Genomic DNA, 21,047 nt, shown 5'->3' on the forward strand with positions numbered 1-21,047 from the left:
AGAGAAAGATGCACGGAACTCTGCAGTAGGCAGTTATGGAATAAAATGGCCATAGGAAAATATTCTTCCGAAATCCCATTAAATAGAGTTTGGCCTATTTTCTGAAATATGATTGTTTATATCACATATAAATCTCTTGTATCTCTCCTCCTACATGGTCCAGAAGGCAGCAAAGAGAGAGAATTAGGGGATTCTGCTGCTATCTAGAAGAGAAACAAACAGCACCAGAGTCTTGGAAGCTGACTTCCTGCACAATCAGGAGGGAAAAAAACTTTATTGATTATCTCATTTCTCATATTAGAGGTCACTTGCAACTATATGCAACTATAAATATTAGAAACTTGATTTAAAAAATAGGAACAAATTCTGCAGAAATTGATGGATTAAAAGGACAATACATTTACAAGGAAAGCTTGATGCTCATCACTGTTAAGTGGGCAAGTGGATTTGTTAAATCCTGCTTGGAATGTACTATGCTACTAGGGCCAGCAACAGGAGAATGGATCCTTCCATTAACTATTGCAAGCAAGGTCAAGCACTGCCCCAACTCTGCATCTGAAGTGCCTGGCAGTAGAAAGGCCCACACTTCCCAATGAAGATGTTTTTATAAATGTATGGAGTTTAAGGCCAGAACTGACCAACAGATAAGCTAGCCTGATCTGTATATCTCAGGCCATTAAACTTCCCCCAATCATCCCTATATTGAGCTCATTAACTTGTTTGTCTACAGGATATCTTCTAGAAAGGCATCCAGTCTCAATCTGAAGCCATCAAGAGTTGGAGAATCCACCACTTATCTTGGTAATTTGTCCCAATGGTTAATCACATTTACTGTTAACAATTAGTGCCTCATTTCTAATAGAAATGTCTCTGCCTTCAGATTCCAGACATTGGATCTTGTTATGCCTTTCTCTACAAGCTTAAAGTGCTCTCTAGTAGCTGGTATTTTCATCCCATGAAGGTACATATACTTATACACTGTATTCAAGTCATCACCCAATTTTCTTTTTTTTTAATAAATGAAACATATTGAGCTCTTTAAATCTCTCACTATCAGGCATTTTCTTCAGCACTTGCATCATTTTCATGGCCTTTTCCTGCACTCTCCAAGTTTTTAATAGCCTTTTAAAAATGTCAACACCAGAACGGTCTGCAGCAATCCAGTATAAGTCTCACCGATGCTATATGCGTAGACAAAATCAATGTCCTAATCCTACTCACTACTCCTCTGTATATACATCAAAGGATCACACTAGCCTTTTTTGCCAGAGCATTGCACTAGGAGCTCATGTTGAGTTGCCTGTCCACTCCAAACCCTAGATTCTTTTCAGAGTCATTGCTTTCTTCAATACAGTTCCCCATTCTGTAGGTATGTCTTGTTCCTTGCTGTATAAGTTTGCATTTGGATGCACTAATACACTTTTTGTTTGAAGGGACCCAGCTTCCGAGCAATCCAGATAGCTCTGTATGTCTCCTGGTTCTCATGACTAGTTTGGGATAGGGACTCGATCAATCTTCATGTCAATCAAAAATTTAATCAGCAGTGACTTTATATTTATGCTGAGATTACTGATGAAAATGTTGAATGATGCTGGGTCTAGAACTGATCCCTGTGGAACTCCATTAGAAACATCCCTATTCTATTATGATTCCCCTCTGACTACGTTTTGAGAGGTTTCAGTTAGCAAGTTCTTCATACATTTAAAGTGTGCTCTATTAATACTGCATAGTGATAATTTTTTTTAAATCAGAATAACAAACACCTCCTAAAAGTGTAAATATATTAAATGGATGTAGTTACTTTTACCACCCAAACTTGTCATCTCAACGAATAAAATAAGGTTTGACAAGACCTATTTTTTCATAAACCCTTGCTGTCTAATTATTTTTCTGTTCTTTACAATTGAATCCTGTTTAGCTTTTCCATTATTTGTCTGGGATTGGCTAACTGGCCTGTATTTACCCAGCTCATCCCACCTGCCTTTCTGAATATTTGTACAACATTAACACTTTTCCAGTCTTCTGGAATTTCCCTGGTATTCCAAGATGTATTACAAATTAACATCAGTGGGACAGAAATCTTCTCAGCCAACTGTTTTAGGACCCTTTGGTGCAAGTTACCTTAGCCTGCTGATTTAAAAATGTTGCCTAGTCGATTAGGTTTAATACCCTCTTTGGTTACTAATGTACTGCAAAGTATTTCAGCATCCTGCTTCTTTCCAAATACATAACAAGAATATTGACTGAACATTTGTGGCTTTTCTGCTTCATTATTAACAATTTTACCACCTCCATCTAGGAACGGTCTTATACCATTGCTAGGAATTCTTTTCATCCTAATATATTTAAGATCCTTCTTATTTTTCTTAGGCCTGAAGCCACAGATTTTTTCCATGCTGTCTTTAGCTTCCCTTATCAATTATGTGCACTTCACAACACTGGTGACCCTGACATGATTGTGGTGTGATTACTGCTGTGTGTTGCTAGTGCTGCTGTTCTTAGAAGAAAGTGCAGCGTATTGATTCCCCAGACCTTGATGTTGTTCACAAAGAAAAACCATAGGCTTGGTTCAGTGGAGAAGGTTTATTGTTGATGAAGCATGGTACTAGCACCGCAGCTCAATGGTTACAGATACACTAATACATGTATGCTCACAACAATGGTACCAGCTCAATCAGCAAAACATTAAGCTGTCCCCTAGGCTAGCATAAAGATGCCCCTTCTATGACTTCTCCTTTTATACATTGATACAAACAAGTTACATATTACATTCCACATGTTGCTAGTTACTACCCTTGTACCTGCTAGTTCGAACAAAACATCCTCATCCATTATCCGGTCATCCCATTCGTATCTTACAAGTGGTCAGTGTGCTCTTGTACCACCTCTTGGGAATTTGTTTATGTAGTTACTTGATAACTCTGGGAGTTCTAGAACCATCCTCTCAGGTCAGGAATGTGCTTACTTGGTTAGCTAATACTTAGTGTTTGGCTATTTTGCTAAGGCCAGGCCTACTATGATTCACAGCCTTTGGTTCATACTGTTTGTTATGCCAAGGGCTTAACACTAAACTTCTTCTCATCAGTGAAAATATCCAATTCCTCTTGCTTGTTACCCAGATTCCCAGCACTGATATTTAAGCAACTGAAAATTTTCTTCTCTTCACTTTATTTGTCACATCTGTCCAAAATGTTGGTGACACAATGAATTTGAGTTTGTAATGCATTTACCTCCTTATCACCCCACCTTTACATTATTAGTTTAATGCCATCCTGGCTGCTCCAGCAAGTCTCCAACCGAGATTAGTCTCCCTGTCTATGAAATGGGGACATCCCATTCATACTGCTCTGTCCCCCACTAGAATGTGGACAATGCGCCACAAAATTCAGACCTTCAGCTTTACACCATTCACAAAGCCAAAAGTTCACCTCCACTATTTTCTGCTTCTCCATTTTCTCACCCGTGTGTTTCAAACCATCTACATCAGTGCCCTCAACCCATCTTTCCCACTGAATGGAATCTATAAAATGTAGGTATAACTACAGCCCTATGAATGTACTAACTCCCAATGCCTACACTGGCACTACACACTCCAGTTGGGTGGCTGTGAAAGCACAAGACCCAGCATGGGGAATTACACTGTGTGGGAAGTGGAGAGTTTTAACTACATTTAACATAAGCAATTCAGCAACTTCCTGTTGAAAAGGTATTTTTTGTTTTGTTTTTTGCAGGCTGACCTGTCTGCCAAACAGACCTGCAGATATTGTTGAATATCATATAGGCAGTTTATATAAACTCTAAAGAGCTGGTACCTTTTACTCAGGGAGAACACAGCCGAGTAACCTTCTCCTGCAAGAATAACTTCTTAAGATTTTCTGTCTGTCTTATGCACAGCCATTTGTAAAATTTTAAACATAACTGTATAACAAACTCAAGTAATGATATTATAGATATATAAGTGCATCCTGGGAAAAATGAATTACAGGAGTTACTAAACTGTAGCTTACAATTTAAGGAGCAGCAACTGGATGCTGAAAAGATGATTTTTGTGTCACTAGACCTTTTCTACAGAACACAGGTTTGGCCCTGGTTAGCACTTGCCTTGAGTTCTAAGCTTTTCTCTTTCTTTCTGGTTTTTGTTTGTTTGTTTGTTTTGTTTTTTATTGGTGACAGAAATACCTACACTTAATGATTTCATTCCAGAGAAAAAATACATTAAATGAACATTAAATTTCATGGTTAAGTACTCAAAAGTCAGGAAATTCCAAAATTAAGGTTGGATGTGCAACTATCACTTGAATTCAATGGTTGGAGGACACAAAAAACGAAGTGTGAATCAAACAAACTTCTATCCTCACTCCTCCATAAGCAGTAAAATTGAGTGAAGATTAAATTCAGCGCCTCTTTCCATTCAGTCTAATACCACCTATGACTAGGATTAAATCAATAAAAATATGTTGTAACTTTTATGTCTATGACTTTTTTGAAGAAAAGTGTTTATTAAAATGTAACTCAAATTCTATATTCTGTCTATCATGAAACTGTGTCATATATTCAATGACCAATCCCAACTGAGAACAACCAACTACACCTCTACCTCGATATAACGCGACCCGATATAACACGAATTCTGATATAACACAGTAAAGCAGTGCTCTGGGGGGGCGGGGCTGCACACTCTGGTGGATCAAAACAAGTTCGATATAACACGGTTTCACCTATAACGCAGTAAGATTTTTTGGCTCCCAAGGACAGCGTTATATCGAGGTAGAGGTGTATGTGATTTGTATTACACTTTTCCTTTCCTGTCAAGCAGATTCCGTCCTGGGAAAACCGTGTTCTTTTGAACAATATGGGCAATATATTCAGCCCCAGAAAGCATAAGGTGCAGTGGCCAGGTAGAAAGGAATAACATGGGAAGAAAGAGTTTTTAGAAGTGCTCAATTCATAGTGCACTTCATAGTGGAGGAGGGATAGCTCAGTGGGTTGAGCATTAGCCTGCTAAACCCAGGGTTGTGAGTTCAATCCCTGAGGGGGCCACCTAGGGATCTAGGGCAAAAATCAGTACTTGGTCCTGCTAGTGAAGGCAGGTGGCTGAACTCAATGACCTTTCAAGGTCCCTTCCAGTTCTAGGAGATAGGATATCTTTATTTATTTAATTCCAAATCTCTACAGTCCATCTTTTTGGAACTACACACTCTATGAAGAAGTGATTTTTTTTACTGTGAATTTTTAAATGTTCATACCTTTTTTGACTGCTATCATTTTTAAATGCACTTTGCAAATACTATGACAACTCAGCAAGAACTACATACACAATAAGTTTTATAGTTTGTCTGGTTTTGTGATGTAGGTCTTTTATATAAGTGTTAACGGTTCTCCCCACCGCTAAACATTTTTTTATTCACCATCCTTAACACAAAACACTTTTCAAAACATTCACCTTTCCCCAGACATGGAAAGTTTCAGTCCAAAAGGTGACATTTTCAAACATCTATGAGCAAATCAAAACAGGGGTTCATAATAGAAAACATACTGCAATAATACAGACATACCATGTGTGTATGTGTGTGTGTGCTCATTTATAAACTTTTGACATTTTAAATATATTTGATATCTTTCTTCATGACTTAGTGATAGTACTTTGAAGTATTATGAGGTAAACCTGTGTTTGATTTTTGTCTCATTCCCTGTTGTCTCACTCTCTGGAGCTTCACTGACAACAACAAAAAATCCCTAACTTTCCTGCATACAACCACAGGGCTGTGATCTTGTCAGATCTCATAACACAAGCAAAATTAAGCTTGGTCAGTACTTGGATGGAAGACTGCAAAGGGTAAGAAAATGAATGCACATCTTTTGAGCATGGGAGTGCATCAATTCTAATATTTAATCTCCTACATACCTTCTTTCTGTCCTGGTTACAACTTTTCATTCTTCATAATCAATAGGGTTTGGCACTTGTTGATGGGGTCAGGGATTTGACATTAATATTAGGTGTTCAGGACAACTGGTGCACATGCCAGCTCAGCTTCATTTATTCACCAACAGTGGCAAATGTAACTCCATCACCTCAAGAGATCTTACTTTCTGTAAAGCTAAGGGTTTTTTTCAGAATACAAAAAGCTGTATGCTTTTCTACAACAAACTCACATCTCATGTGACAGGAATCACATTGCAAGTTTCATATTATATTTCCATAAGCGGTGTGTAATACTAACTGTGACAGGGTGTGCATACCTCACACTAGCCAGGAAAGGGTTAATCCCACAAGGAAGTCCCGCCCCTCAGACCGTGCTGGGTATGCTCCAACTGCTGTGCTAGTATAAAGGAGAGCAGCCCAGCTCACTATGGGCTGACCACCAAGGAGGAAGTGTCACAACCCAATGGCCCCCTCCCCTTAGGGAGTCCCCTGGAAAGGTAAATCAGCACTGTATATTGCTAACGCTGTTGCAAGCATCGCAACGCATTTTGGAGAGGGTTAAAGGTGTGTGAATGGAAAGTGGAAGATTCCTTTGCAGGATGGACTCTGACTACTAGGCCATGCTGCCCTGTACCTGCGAGCTGCTATATTGACTCTAGCCACTAGGCAACGCTGCCCTGTATCTGAGGGCTGCTGTATTACTCTGGCCACTAGGCCCCATGGCCCTGAACTTAAGGGCTGCTGTATTGACTCCGGCCATTTCGCCACTCAGCCCAGAACCCAGGGGCTGCTGCTTTTACTCTGACCCTTGGACCTCATCATGGTGAGGCCCAAGACAGTCAGGTAGACTGTAACTGCGGTGTCAGCACACCCACTATCAACCCCGAAGGGAGATGGGGTGTGCATACACTGCCACACTAACAAGCACTTTTCTTTGATTCTGAGCTTGGCTGCTATAAATCAGAAAAATAAACAGAAGTTGCATGAAATTCTAAGAACATTTATTATTCATGTTTTCATTCAAATTGAAGGAATTTATCTCAACCTTTAAAATCAAGACACTTGAAAAAGAAAGTCTGAATACTTATTTCCAGCATTTGTGATTGAAAATCTGTAGTTTGCTCTATCCAAAGCACAACATTACAAAATTTAAGTTTGTATGAAAGCTTTAATTAGGTCTTCAATGAACTACTCTCGGTTAAATTGTTCAAGCCTCTCAAATAGGTTACCTAGCCTTATTCCTGTTCATTTGACTTTCCAAATCGTCAATTTTCTCCAAGTGAATTTTAACTTCTTTTTCCAACTCAACCATTCTGCTATCTTGTCACATTTCTTTTTAATATTGCAAATGTGTTTTTCACTGGTGTCCACACATTCTCTTACCTTTATTATGCCAGTTTTCAAACTATTACAGAGAATTGCTCAATGCATTAGTGGTAATACCTAGATACCTGTAATCTTCTATTATAGTTTATATGACATCCCGAAGAGTTAGAGATCATAGAAACTCCTCCATTACTGACCACACCACACTTTTCCATTCTCATTGAACCAAAATACATTATCACAATTATAGCATCATTTTGTCTCTTTTCCCACAACATGAAATATAATCTCTCTCTCTCTCTCTCTCTCTCTCTTTTTAACTTCTCCTCCTATACCTACTAAGCTGGCCATGACTTAATTGGGCTGAAAGTGGTCAGGAATTATTCTGATACTGCTGCAGATCCAACAGTGCTTTGGAAGAATATACTGGATTTTTTTCTAAGCTTATGTATCATTAATAACATTTTCAGAGGAGTTCTAATTATAGAATTTTTATTATGAAGACTACATAAGATGCAGGGGGAGGAAAGCTTGATTTTCTCATCCAGTGCTGAATTTGCAATTAGAAAAAGCAATCTAAAAAGCAACGTTCAATTTGGAAAATGAACAAACTTGATATGGAAATAATTGTAAGCAAATGAATATTTCATATTCATAATGCCAGTTTTACAGAGTATCACTATGCTTTTAAATACATAAGAACAGGATTTCACAGGACTGTTGTTCTCTTTCAATGCATATATAGAGATAAGGTGGGTGAGGTAATTCCTTTTTTTGGACCAATTTCTGTTGGTGAAAGAGACAATCTTTTAAGTCACATGGTGCTCTTCAGGTCTTGGGAAGGCATTCCAAACATCACAGAAAAATGCAAGGTGCATACGTAGCTAGCACATATTGTAAGGGACTATTCAAGGTAGAGTGGCCTGTTAACACCTCTGCAGACATAGACAACAAGAGGAGGTTAGTGGGTTACAAATAGCTGTAATAAACCATAATAATAATAAACCATATCCAGTCCATGATTTTTGGTGTATAGCAGAGTTATGAATGTAAGCTCCCAGGCTCATCTTTTGAAAGTGTAGCTTGAAATCTTGTCTCTCACACCAACAGAAGATGTCCCAATAAAAGATATTACCTCACCCACCCCGTGTATCTAATATCCTGAGACCGACACACCTACAACTACACTGTATAATGCACATGCACACCATTACTATTATGTGACCATTGAAGACGTAGACTCCTCCGGCATACACTTAAGCACTGCATTCATTAGTAAATCCACTGAAGCCTTTGTAAGATTGAGGCCATAGTTTATGAGAAATTATGAACTGATAAATAATGGTTGTATTTAAAAGTGAAAACAATGCCTTTTCTTTTCTTTTCTTTTTTTGGCGGGGGTGGGGGAAGAGAGCAAGACTGATACTACTGTAGAATCTTCTACACTAATTTTAATATATTATCTCTTGAATGCATATAATACTGCATATAATGCTTTATGGTGCTTATTTTTCAGGTTTGTTTGGTGCTAGAAAACTAAGAATTCTATTACAAAGAGCTAAACTTCATCTAGTTCTCTTGTCCTTACATTTTATTCTTATGTTAAATTTATAATCCACTCTTTCTAGAATTCTCAGGAAATGAATACATTTTATGGATTATTTTAAACTCAATTACCATATAACATTTTCTGTCAGAGGAACATTTAGTTAAAATAGTGTAAGATTGGTACATAGCAATGGCTTTCACAAAAAAGTTTTGGACACCACCTATGGTAGTTTTTCTGGATAACTAATCTATTCATATCTACTAGATGAAAATTACAACTTTTATGTATTGGTAGATCCAGGATTCTATTGAAAAAACATTTCTCAAGTAAGTCTTTTTATTATTGGTCCCAAGCATCTCTTTCTGTCTCTACATTTAGGTTCCCAGTGTAGAAAATGGTTACGTAATATATGGAGAAAACTGCAAATTACTCACAGATAAAGAAAAATCTTATAATTTTAGGATGTTAGATGATCAAGATGATGTAAAAAGGAAGGCACTAATGTTCAATTCTGCCATGCAAAGAACCAGTTATGCTTATAAAGGCAATGCAGTTGATTATATTCTTCCAGAGAAGTTATGAAGTTAGGATTGTAACCTTTAAATTTCATATATGGGCTCAAGAGTCATTTAGTCTAATGCTCTTTTTTTTTCCAATACAATTTGCTTTATAAACTGAGTGGAAACAATGAGTCTACAGTTTTTAAGTCCTTTCCAAGCCCATTGTAGGAGGTAAAAAATGTGTTTAGTTTCTACAGATTAATTTTTAAAAAATTATTTAATACACCTCCATTATAAGGTGTCATAAATATAAAAATTTCAAGTATATTGAAAGACTCTCAAACCTGGGAGGGAGGGGGAGATCCCGAGCGGCCGCGGCGCGTGAAACAGCTGTTTCGCGCGCCACTGCTCCCCCTCCCTCCCAGGCTTGAGAGCCTGGGGGGAGGAGGCAGGGAAGGGGCGGAGTTGAGGCGGGGCCGGGGGTGGGGTAATTAAAAAATGTGTGGGGGGGCGGCCAAAATTGTTTTTGCCTTGGGCGGCAAAAATCCTAGAGCCGGCCCTGGGTGTCCCTAAACTTCTGACTGCCAGAAGATGGGACTGGACCAAAGGGGATATGGCCCACTCGATAAATTGCCCAGTTCTGTACATTCCCTCTGAAACATCTGGCACTGGCCACTGTCAGAATACAGAATACTAGGCTAGCTAGACCAGTGGTCGGACCCAGTACGGCCCTTTTTGTTTTCTTATGAAGTGAAATTTTAATTAGAAATGAGACACACATTTTTAACAATGATGGTTATTACCCCTTGGAACAAACTATGAAGGGAAGTAGTAGATTCTCCCTCTCTTGATGTCATGAAGCCAAGACCGGATGCCTTTCTAGAAGATATAGTTAGTCAAACATAAGTTAGTGAGCTCAATACGGGGTAACTGGATGAAATTCCATTGCCTGTGATATACAGGAGATCAGACTACATGATCTAATGATTCCTTCTGGCCTTAAAATCTATGAAACACACAGCTGTGAACAGAATTATTACAATAGATGCCTATTTGTAACAGGTCACAAGTCTTTAAAGATATATGCACAGTACATGAAAAGTCTGAATACAATTTTGGAGTCTCAAAACTCCTTATGTCAAAAACCAGACTATAAATGGTGAATTTTTGAGCACTGAACGTTCTTAAGAGTCTGAATATCTCCCTCACAAACTTGATAATTGGCTTCCCTCTCACAAATGTTTATCCGTTTTTTCTAATTTTAAAGCCCTATCAAAACTAAACCTGTATAGAATTAAATTAAAAATCTCAACTGCTATGTGTTTAAATACAATAGACAACTGTAAAACTACAAAAGGGTCATAAACCATATAATGCATTTTCCAATGAAATTCTGGGTCAGATTCAATTCAATTACACCAGAATTAAAAAAAAAAAAAAAAAAGGAAGTCTCCTGAAGACAATGAAGTTACTCTCTCAATGCATACTACTGTAAATGAGAACACAGGCTCTTTAAGTGTATTCTATTTCCTTCAAATTTTAAATAAAATGTAAATGTTTTATATCTAACCTAGAAGAATCGAATAGCATGGCCCAATAGAAAACATTATACTAGATTTTCCCAGAAGTTTTTTCTCCAAAGGCTGTATTTTCCATCTTTCAGAGTTCAAAGGTTTTTCAAAAATAACAAACAGGAATAAAGTATGCACCATCTTCATTTAATGGACTACTGTATCTGTTCAGAGGTGTCACTCTATCCAACTACCAGTTTTTACAGCATTCCCTGGTGTACTCCTGAACTTCTAATCAGGCCTTTAGCCACCAGCCTTCTCTTATAATCCCATTCTCTAGGCTGCAGGAGGCAAGAGTAGGGAGTTGACACCTTGAGTGTGCTCTAGTACAGACAGTAAACCTTGTAACAAACCTCTAGCAAGGCAACAGTATCCAGTTGTCTTTTAGAGAGGCTTGAATCCATATATATTACCTTCTTTATTAATTGCAAACAAGCCAGAACTCTAAATATCAAGCTGGCATGTTCCACAGGAAAAAAAACTTTGCCATCTATTGACCAGCTACAGTTTAAGAGAAAAATGCTTAAACTCTGCTTACAAAAACAGACCCCAATATGGGTCCATCATTCAGCAACACAACAGAAGTTACAGCAAATGTAAAATTAACATTACCAAGCAGGATTAGAAGCATCCATATTATCAACCTGTATATTCTTACTATAACATTTCACAGAAACATGACAAAACATATGAAAATCTGTTTTCTCTGACTTTGAATAATCACTTTTCCTTCAAAGGGAACCTTTCTATTGATTTCAGTGGGATTTGGATCAGGACCTTCAAGTTCCACTATTCCCAATTCTACCATTGACCAGCTGTGTGACCTTGCGCAATTTGCTAAAGCTTTGTGCCTGAATTTTCCCCTCTGTGAAACTCTGATAATAATTTTTATCACACAGCAATGTTAAGGCTTAATTATTATTTTAATTACTTTCAGAGCCTCAGATGAAATGTGCTACAGTATGTAATTGTGAAATATTACTACTGTACATTTCTTTTTCTGCCCTAATCTCTATTCTATGGCACTGAAAATGGCAAAAATGTGATTAACTGAATCATGTATCCAAGACACTACAGAAGGATTGCTGAGGATCATCCAGCTCTCTGATTACTAACCTACGCTGCTGACTGATATGGGCACTAATGGTACTGCAAGGTATGACCCTGAGCAGATCAGAAGTGACTACAGGGCTCTGGGAGTGAGGGTGAAGGAGTGGGGGCACAAGTGGTTGTTCTCATCGATCCCTCCAGTCAAGGGTCGGGGTCTGGGAAGAGCTAGACAAATCCTGGAGGTAAATACATGGCTGCACAGATGGTGTCACCAGGAGGGTTTCAGCTTCCTTGACCATAGGATCCTGTTCTGAGAAGAAGGGTTGCTGAGCAGAGATGAGGTCCACCTGTCAAAGAAGGGGAAGAGTATCTTTGGACACAGATTAGCTAACCTAGTGAAATGGACTTTAAACTAGGTTTGTTGAGGGGGAAGGAGACAAAAGACCACAGGTAAATTCAAAATATGAAGACATGGGCAAAGGATTGGAATCTGGGGGGAACATAGGTGTGACACTGATCCAGAAAAGGTTAAGCAACTTGAAGGCTAAATTACCAAAAGTCTACATTTAAAGACATATTAGGGCCATTCCTCATAAACAGCTACTGAAGCCATGTTAGACAGACTAGAAAAATGTACACTTGTATTGTTAGAGAATTAGAAGAAGATAGGGATTGTAATTGCTAATAAGACTGGGACTTTTCAACTTGGAAAAGAGACGACTAAGGGGGGATATGCTTGAGGTCTATAAGATCATGACTGGTGTGGAGAAAGTCAATAAGGAAGTGCTATTTTCTCCTTCTCATAACACAAGAACTAGGGGTCACCAAATGAAATTAATAGGCAGCAGGTTTAAAACAAACAAAAGGAAGTATTTCTTCACACAACGCACAGTCAACCTGTGGAACTCCTTGCCAGAGGATGTTGTGAAGGCCCGGACTATAACAGGGTTCAAAAAAGAACCAGATAAATTCATGGATGATAGGTCCATCAATGGCTATTAGCCAGGATGGGCAGGGATAGTGTCCCTAGCCTCTGTTTGCCAGAAGCTGGGAATGAGTGACAGGGAATGGATCACTTGCTGATTACCTGTGCATTCCCTCTGGAGTACTTGGCATTGGCCACTGTCGGAAGACAGGATACTGGGCTAGATGGACCTTTGGTCTGACCCAGTATGGCCGTTCTTATGTTCTTATGTTGTATTTATCTGTGGAACCTTTTGGCAAAGGAGGAGCCTGTACAGGAAGGATGGCATCCACCTAAACCAAAATGGAACCAGATTGCTTGCACTTAAATTTAAAAAGGTCATAGAGCAGTTTTTAAACTAAGGGCTGGGGAAAGTCGATAGGTGTGGAGGAGCAGATGGCTCAGAAAGCGACATCCCTTAAGGGAGGATCTATTAATGGAGATTCTCTATGTCCTAGTAAGGAGGAGAGGAGATAAAAATATGGGTAAGATCTGATGAGAAAAAGTCAAATGAAAAAAAGAGTCCCATTCAATTACATCATGTAATGGCAGACAGCTAAAAAGTTACAATTGTTTTAAGTGCTTATATACAAATCCTAGAAGTCTAAATAATAAGATGGGTGAAATAGAGTGCTTCGTATTAAATGAGGATATTGATATAATAGGCATCACAGAAACATGGTGGAATGAGGATAATCAATGGGACACAGTAATACCAGGGTAGAAAATATATCGGAAAGACAGAACAGGTCATGCTGGTGGGAGAGTGGCACTATATGTGAAAGAAAATGTAGAGTCAAATGAAGTAAAAGTCTTAAATGAACCAAACTGTACCATAGAATCTCTATGGATAGTAATTCCATCCTCGAATAATAAGAATATAGCAGTAGGGATATACTACCAACCACCTGACCAGGATGGTGACAATCACTGTGAAATACTTGGGGAAATTAGAGAATATAAAATAAAAAACTTAATAATAATGGGGAATTTCACTTATCCTCATATTGACTGGGTACATGTCACTTCAGCACAGGATGCAGAGATAAAGTTTTTTGATACCTTAAATGACTGCTTCTTGGAGCAGCTAGTCCTAGAACCCACAAGAGGAGAAGCAAAAGGGATGGCTCATGTAACATGTAACCAGAATGTTCCTGTCTATTACTATATTCTATTGATTCAGAGATCAAAAGGGAATATTAACATTTAGATGAAACTTGAGTGTAATAACATCATTGTCTATATTTCTTTTTGAAGTTTAGTAAACTCTATGAACTGATTAATGGAAAGCACTTTATGATGCTGATGAATGCAACAAGTACCTGTGTATACATAGGAAATAGATTTTTACTTCAAAGCCACTATTTTTCACCAAGGGATACCTGCTGTCAAGAGGTTATCAATAGCCTGCCGGAGATCTATAAAAGAACGCTAGGGCCCCAATCCCAAATCTCAGATCTGCTTAAGGTTGGTCAGAGGAAGCTTGAGTTGCAAGACTGAGGTCTCCTGCTCCAGTCTGGATTACCCTGCTACTTCTCATGGAAGAATTAGAACAAATTCTACACATGGACTGCATATTTGGAATATAACCTCATTAACTGATTCTGGAAAGAACTTATGCAACTCAGCAGTTCACCATCTCCACTATGAAACTGACCTAAGAGCTTTATTCATATCTGTATGTATAATGATCTTTTATCCACAATCCTCTCTCTTTTCTTTTTAAATAACTTTTAGCTTAATTAATAAGAATTGGCTGTAAATGTGTATTTGGATAAGATCTGAAATACTCATTGACTTGGTGGGTAATGTGTCCGATCCCTTGGGATTGGTAGAACTTTATATATGATGAACAAGATTTTCAGTAATCCTCATCATATGTGACTTGGCTATCTGGGTGGGATATAAAGGGTAACAAGAAAACATTTTACAAATACATGGGAAGCAAGGGACAGGGTCAGGCCCACTAAATGAGGAGAGGAAGACAATAACAGAAAACACAGTAATGGCTAAAATGTTAAATGCCTTTTTTGTTCCAGTTTTCACCAAAAATGTAGCAGTGATTGGATGACTAACATAGAGAACATCAGTGTAAACGGGGTAGGATCTAAGAATAAAATACGAAAAGAACAAGTTAAGAATTACTTAGAAAAGTTAAATGTCTTCAAGTCATCAAGGCCCGGTGAAATACATTCTAGAATACTTAAAGAACTGGGTGAAAAGATCTCTGAGCCATTAGCAATTGTCTTTGAGAACTCATGGAGGAGACATACCTGAGTACTAGAAAAATGCAAATATAGTACCTATCTATAAAAAGGGGAATAAGGACAACCCAGGGAATTACAGACCAGTCATCTTAACTTCGGACCCAGAAAGATAAGAGAGCAAATAATCAAACAATCAATTTGTAAACACGTAGAAGAAAATTAGGTAATAAGTAATAGTCAACATGGTTTTATCAAGAACGAATCATGTCAAACCAACCAAATAGCCTTCTCTGACAGGGTAACAAGCCTTGTGGATGGGGGAAGCAATAGATGTGATATTTCTCAACTTTAGTAAAGCTTTTGATACTGGCTCACATGATTGTCTCAAACAAACTAGAGAAATATAGCTTAGATGAACCTACTATAAGGTGGTGCACAACTGGCTGGAAAACCATACTCAGAGAGTAGTTTTCAATTACTCGCAATCATATTAGAAGGGCATATTGAGTGGGTTCCCACAGGGATCCGCCCTGGGTCTGCTTCTATTCAATATCTTCATAAATGATTTAGATAATGGCATAGAGAATACACTTATAAGTTTGCGGATGATACTAAGCTGGGAGGGGGTCGCAAGTGCTTTGGAGGACAATATTAATATTCAAAATGATCTTGACAAATTGGAGAAACAATCTCAAGTAAATAGGATGAAATTCAGTAAGGACAAATGCAAAGTACTTCACTTAGGAAGTACCAATCAATTGCACAAATACAAAATGGGAAATGACTGCCTAGGAAGTACTGCAGAAAAGGATCTGGGGGTTATAGTGGATCACAAACTAAATATAGGTCAACAATGAAATACTGTTGCAACAAAAGTGAACTTCATTCTGGGATGTATTAGCAGGAGTGTTGTAAGTAATATACAAGTAGTAATTCTTCCACTCTACTCAGCCTCAGTTGGAGTACTGTGTTAAGTACTAGACACCCCACTTCAGGAAAGATGTGGACAAATTGGAGAAATTCTGGAGGAGAGCAACAGAAATGATTAAAAGCTCTAGAAAACATGATCCACGAGGAAAGATTGAAAAAAACTGCATTTGTTTAGTCTGGAGAAGAAAAGACTGAGGGGGGACATGATAACAGTCTTCAGGTACATAAAAGATTGTTATAAAGAGGAGGGTGATATATTGTTCTGTTTAGCCATGGAGGACAGGACAAAAAGTACTGAGTTTTAATTGCAGAAAGGGAGATTTAGGTTAGACATCAGGAAAATCTTCCTAGCTATCAGGGTTAAGCACTGGAACAAATTACCTAGGGAGGTTGTGGAATCTCCTTGGAGATTTTTAAGAACAGTTTAGACAAACACCTGTAAGGGGTGAGCTAGATCACTGGTTCTCAACCAGGGATCTGGGGGCCCCTGGGAGCTGGGAGAAAGTTTCAGGGGGTCTGCAAAGCAGGGCCAGTGTTAGACGTGCTGGGGCCCAGGGAAGAAAGCCGAAGCCCCACCACATGGGGCTGAACTCCGGGGTCCTGAGCCCTGCCACCCAGGGCTGAAGCCGAACTTAGCTTTATGGGGGCCTCTGTGGCATGGAGGCCTCTGTGGCATCTGGCCCCAGACAATTGCCATGTTTGCTGTCCCCTAACATGGACCTGGCTTTTATATGCAGAAAACTAGTTATGGTGGCACAGGTGGGCTGTGGAGTTTTTACAGGATGTTGAGAGGGCCTCAGAAAGAAAAAAGTTGAGAACCCCTGGTCTAGATAATATTTAGTCCTGCCTCCGTGTGGGGGACTGGACTAGATGACCTATTGATGTCTCTTCCAGTCCTCCATTTCTATGATTCGATGTGGGAATTAGAGTTCAGAAATGGTGAGGAGCTCCATTTTACACAATTTCTGGAAATGTCCAAATTTAGGAAACTACTAGGGAAAGATGAAAGATGATTACAAGAAAAAATTTACTGCTACTGAGCTAGTGCAATAATGGCAATAAATACACTTCCAGCCCAAGAGAAACAGCTAATCACAGCTGTCATAGAAGAGAAAAATATAAAGTTACAAAAAACTAAAAGGTCACTAACATCAAAACATGGTATCAATTTATTATATGATGGCCAAGATCCCCTGAAGTGACTTGTAATCTTCAGTGTCTAATTGGAGACACTCTGAAGGGGCCCATTTTCAGAGGATGGTGCGCTCAACATTTTCTGACATTCAGACCCCTTTATGATATTCTCAGTCTGGCACACAAAATCACTAGCCACTTTTGAAAAACTATTCCCATTCATTCATATATATATATATATATGAAATAGAAAACACTGAAAAGGAATCCTGAATCAAAGAAATAAAGTATTTAGAAATTTTTACTAGATTTCAGTAACAACTATTACAGAACTGTTGAAGAATCTGTTTGAATATAATAGAAAAATAATGCTCTCAAACCTCATTCAACCTTTGAACAAAAATTACAAATGCTTTTGAATCTCAAAAAAACACTTTTTAAAAAAGTAACATTACTTAAATTGTATTACTTTCTGCTTTTATACATCTTGAACCACCTATTCCTTGTTCTTGCAAGGACTTGAAATATAAGTGCCAAAATATTGAAAAGCTGTTCTTATGAACTCTCCAGACCAGTTTTGCTGACAAGAAAGGCTTGGATAACTATCAAACTTTGGGGGTAAAGCTTTCGAGGTTGATGCAACAGTGTCTCTGTGTGTGTGTGCGCATGCGCAAATACAAGCCAAACACAAATTACTGTTATTGTAATTTACATACTTAACCTTTTTTATGGGATACATCTATCGTTGGGACTACATTTTTAAAAATGGAGTGCAAAGTATAAAATACAAACGTAAGCAATGGTATGTACAATCTCACATGAAACACTAGGTAGCTGCATGTTGCAGATGCATATTACCCATTTTTTACATTCAGCAAAATATTTTAGGCACACAATTTAGAAAACATAGCCTGATGTTTTTGAAGTCATGCAAATAATTTATTTTATGCAGCATCTGGAATTTTTCCTTTGTTACTGAGCTGCAGCAAGTATATGCGAGAAGTTTTTTCAGCCATGTTAATGAAATATAAAAGATGCACTGTCTGTTGCACAGTTTACTAAGCCTTTATTGTAATTGCTGTATGAGGAACAAGAACACAGTATCATAAATCTTTAAATATGCAAACAAAACTTCAAATCAAGGGAATATTGGTAATTGCTGTATCAGAGAACAAGTCATACCAATTTGATTGCAATGTCATGATCACTTTCAATGAGCTGTTCAATATATACATGTTTTCTAGGAAAGATACTGTAAATAACCTTTTCTTAAAGGGACAGATGTCTTTCTGTTGAAAACCCAAAGTATCTCTTCCTGAAAAAGAAAATAAATCCTATGCAGAATCCCTACAGGATGCAAAATGAAAACCACAAGGCATTTTTTAAATTATAAAGAATATGGATACACTAGCTCTCCATAGTTTAGTTTCAAGCTAGGTTCCCATTATAAACTGAATGCTGAAACCATCTTTCCTTTAACATTGCCAGAATTACACTATCCATATTAATATTTCACATGCAGGAGCTCACACTAAGATAGAATTTTATTTTTCAAAGTCTGAGGGAAATCATGCATAGTGCTTGTGACAAAGAAAAAAGAGGGAAAATAACTCCCTTTTAAAAAATGAAAAACAAAATGTAAGAAAAAAATAACACCTCAGAAAAGATAACCTCCTAAACCTAGGGCGAGGTGAGGTGAGCTGGATGGGTGGAGTGACACCTCTGTAAGAATTGTAAAGTAAATAATTTTCCCTTCCCTGCAGATAATCATTAGGATCTTCCCTTCTAGAAAGTAAAAAGCTTAAATGACATCCACCCCTAACCCCCCCCCCCCCAAAAAAAGGTTCCCGGGAAAAAAGGGATTTCATCAAATAAATAAAAACATATTTGGGGAGGGGAAGGATGGGATAATTTGGTATCACCAACCTTGGAAACCAGCTACAGACCACGGAGAGTCCCTATTCAAAAACAGCACCTCCATATAATATGTAGATATGGCTTCCGCTCTGGCTTCTCTTGCACCAAGGGCTCTGGTGCAGACAGTGTCAGTGCTTCCTGGAAAACTTAGAACTTTCTATCCTTTCGGCTGGTGTTCCTGGAGAGACCAAGTTACCTGGGTGTGGAGCTGTTCTGTATGGGCTCTCTATCCCAGGAATGCATAATTGTCATCATCACTAAAATTTGGATGGAAGGTATTTTTGAAGTCTATTTCTAACTGCAGATTGTCCCTAGACTACCACCAGCCCAGAGACACAGAAGATTGTCTGTTACATTGATATGATGCAAGAATCCCTTTAATATTTGCTTCCCATTTGCCTGAGCCCCTGCTCTCCAGTCTGATTAGAGAGAGCTGGGACTTCTTTCCTATCCAGTTGGAAGGTCCTTGTGATCACACCTACAGTGTGGGACCAAACCAATCAGGCATTAAAGAAAACCATATTGTGCTGTACCAGTCGATGATGGGCAGTGGCAAATGGCAGGCCAGTTAAAACTTTTGTAGGAGATTCAGATCCCTTATAGTCTTTTTGGAGGAAGATTATTGGGCAAAATGTAGGTGAAAAGTTCAAAGGAGCATAATAAATAGTTTATTCTAAAGCTGAGAAATAGAGGCCTTTATGTATAAACAAACACAGGTAGAACCTTGTCCAAAGATGTTTAAAGTCAAAGGGCATATTCAGGCACCAAAATGCAACTCCGGAAATTATGTTTAAGTAAAAAACACTTCCCTGGGAGAAACCAGTAGTCATCTGTATAGGTTTTGCTAGGCACTTGTGTCATGGAGGGCCATGAGTGTTGAGCGGGGCTGTCCCTGTTGGCCCAGTGTAGGATTGGTACACCCAATCACACAAGTGTTGGGTCTCCCTGTGAGATCAGACAATTGCAATAAGGAGGACTCAGGCCCCCCGAAAGGCTGAGCAAACAATCATTCCACAGCCCCTGGGCAGGGCAGGGCAGAGCAAAACAAACTGTCTGTTGCCCCTGAGCCTCCTGGCTGGGGCAGGAAATAGCACTTGGAGTTCTGACGCCCTGGGCAGGGCAGAACAAACAGTCAGTCTGTAGCCCCTGGGCGGGGCAGAGCAAGCAAACAGTAGCCACCTCTAGTGGTAAGTGGGAGGCGGGGTAGTAGGGGAACCCAGGCCCACCCTACTCCACTAGGGGTTCTGACCCAGGGCCCTATGAAGCCGGGAAATTCCCAGTTAAGGGTTTAAGCATCAGCTTCTAATACATTCCCTGAGTGACTTCCTCCACAAGGTGCATCTCGGGCATCTCCTCAGCTGGCAGTGGCTCGGCATCCCAGTCAGTCTCCGTGGACTGAGCTGGGCTGCTTTCTTTTATCTGTCCCTTCCACCTGGCGCATGAGTAGCAGAGGTGAGGGGGCGTGGTATTCTGGGCCCACAGTGATTCATCAGACACCATTGACCCAGTGTGGGGTTGGTACACCCCATCACAACTCAGACTAATATTTTGCAAACATGATATGAAGCCTGACAGATACTTCAAGGTAGAGCAAAAAAGATCTGCCAGAACTTTCATGGTAAATCAGTACAAATTTTGGATGTGAACTGAAGTGTGATATTTAACAGACAGATAATGTCACTGCAGTATAATATCTGAAGCATGTACCCAGCTAACATGAACGCAAACTGACTGCTAGCTGAGTACACTCAAGGAGTGAACATTTCATTAATCTATTGACTGCTCTGGTGCATTATCTGCAAACAGTCTACATAAAGGTTACATATCTTCCTAAATCTGTAATTTAATCCCTTTTCTGATACATGTAGCCTATGATTCTGTCATTTAGTTAGCATTGTTTGCACTCATGATAGGTGATGGATTAACAGAGCTCTAAATTGGAATCATTTATTCATCCACAGTAAAGGTACAGTCAT

General features: G+C 38.9%; 1 protein-coding gene across 1 annotated transcript in view; it reads right to left on the minus strand.

Moving 5' to 3' along the window:
• The window catches only part of LOC113406192 (cilia- and flagella-associated protein 47-like), a 691,445-nt gene that overhangs the window by 275,288 nt on the left and 395,110 nt on the right, over positions 1 to 21,047 (minus strand). The window lies entirely within an intron of this gene.

Source organism: Terrapene carolina, unplaced genomic scaffold, assembly GCF_002925995.2.
Source record: "Terrapene carolina triunguis isolate 2854851 unplaced genomic scaffold, T_m_triunguis-2.0 Scaffold23, whole genome shotgun sequence".
Taxonomy (NCBI): Eukaryota; Metazoa; Chordata; order Testudines; family Emydidae; genus Terrapene; species Terrapene triunguis.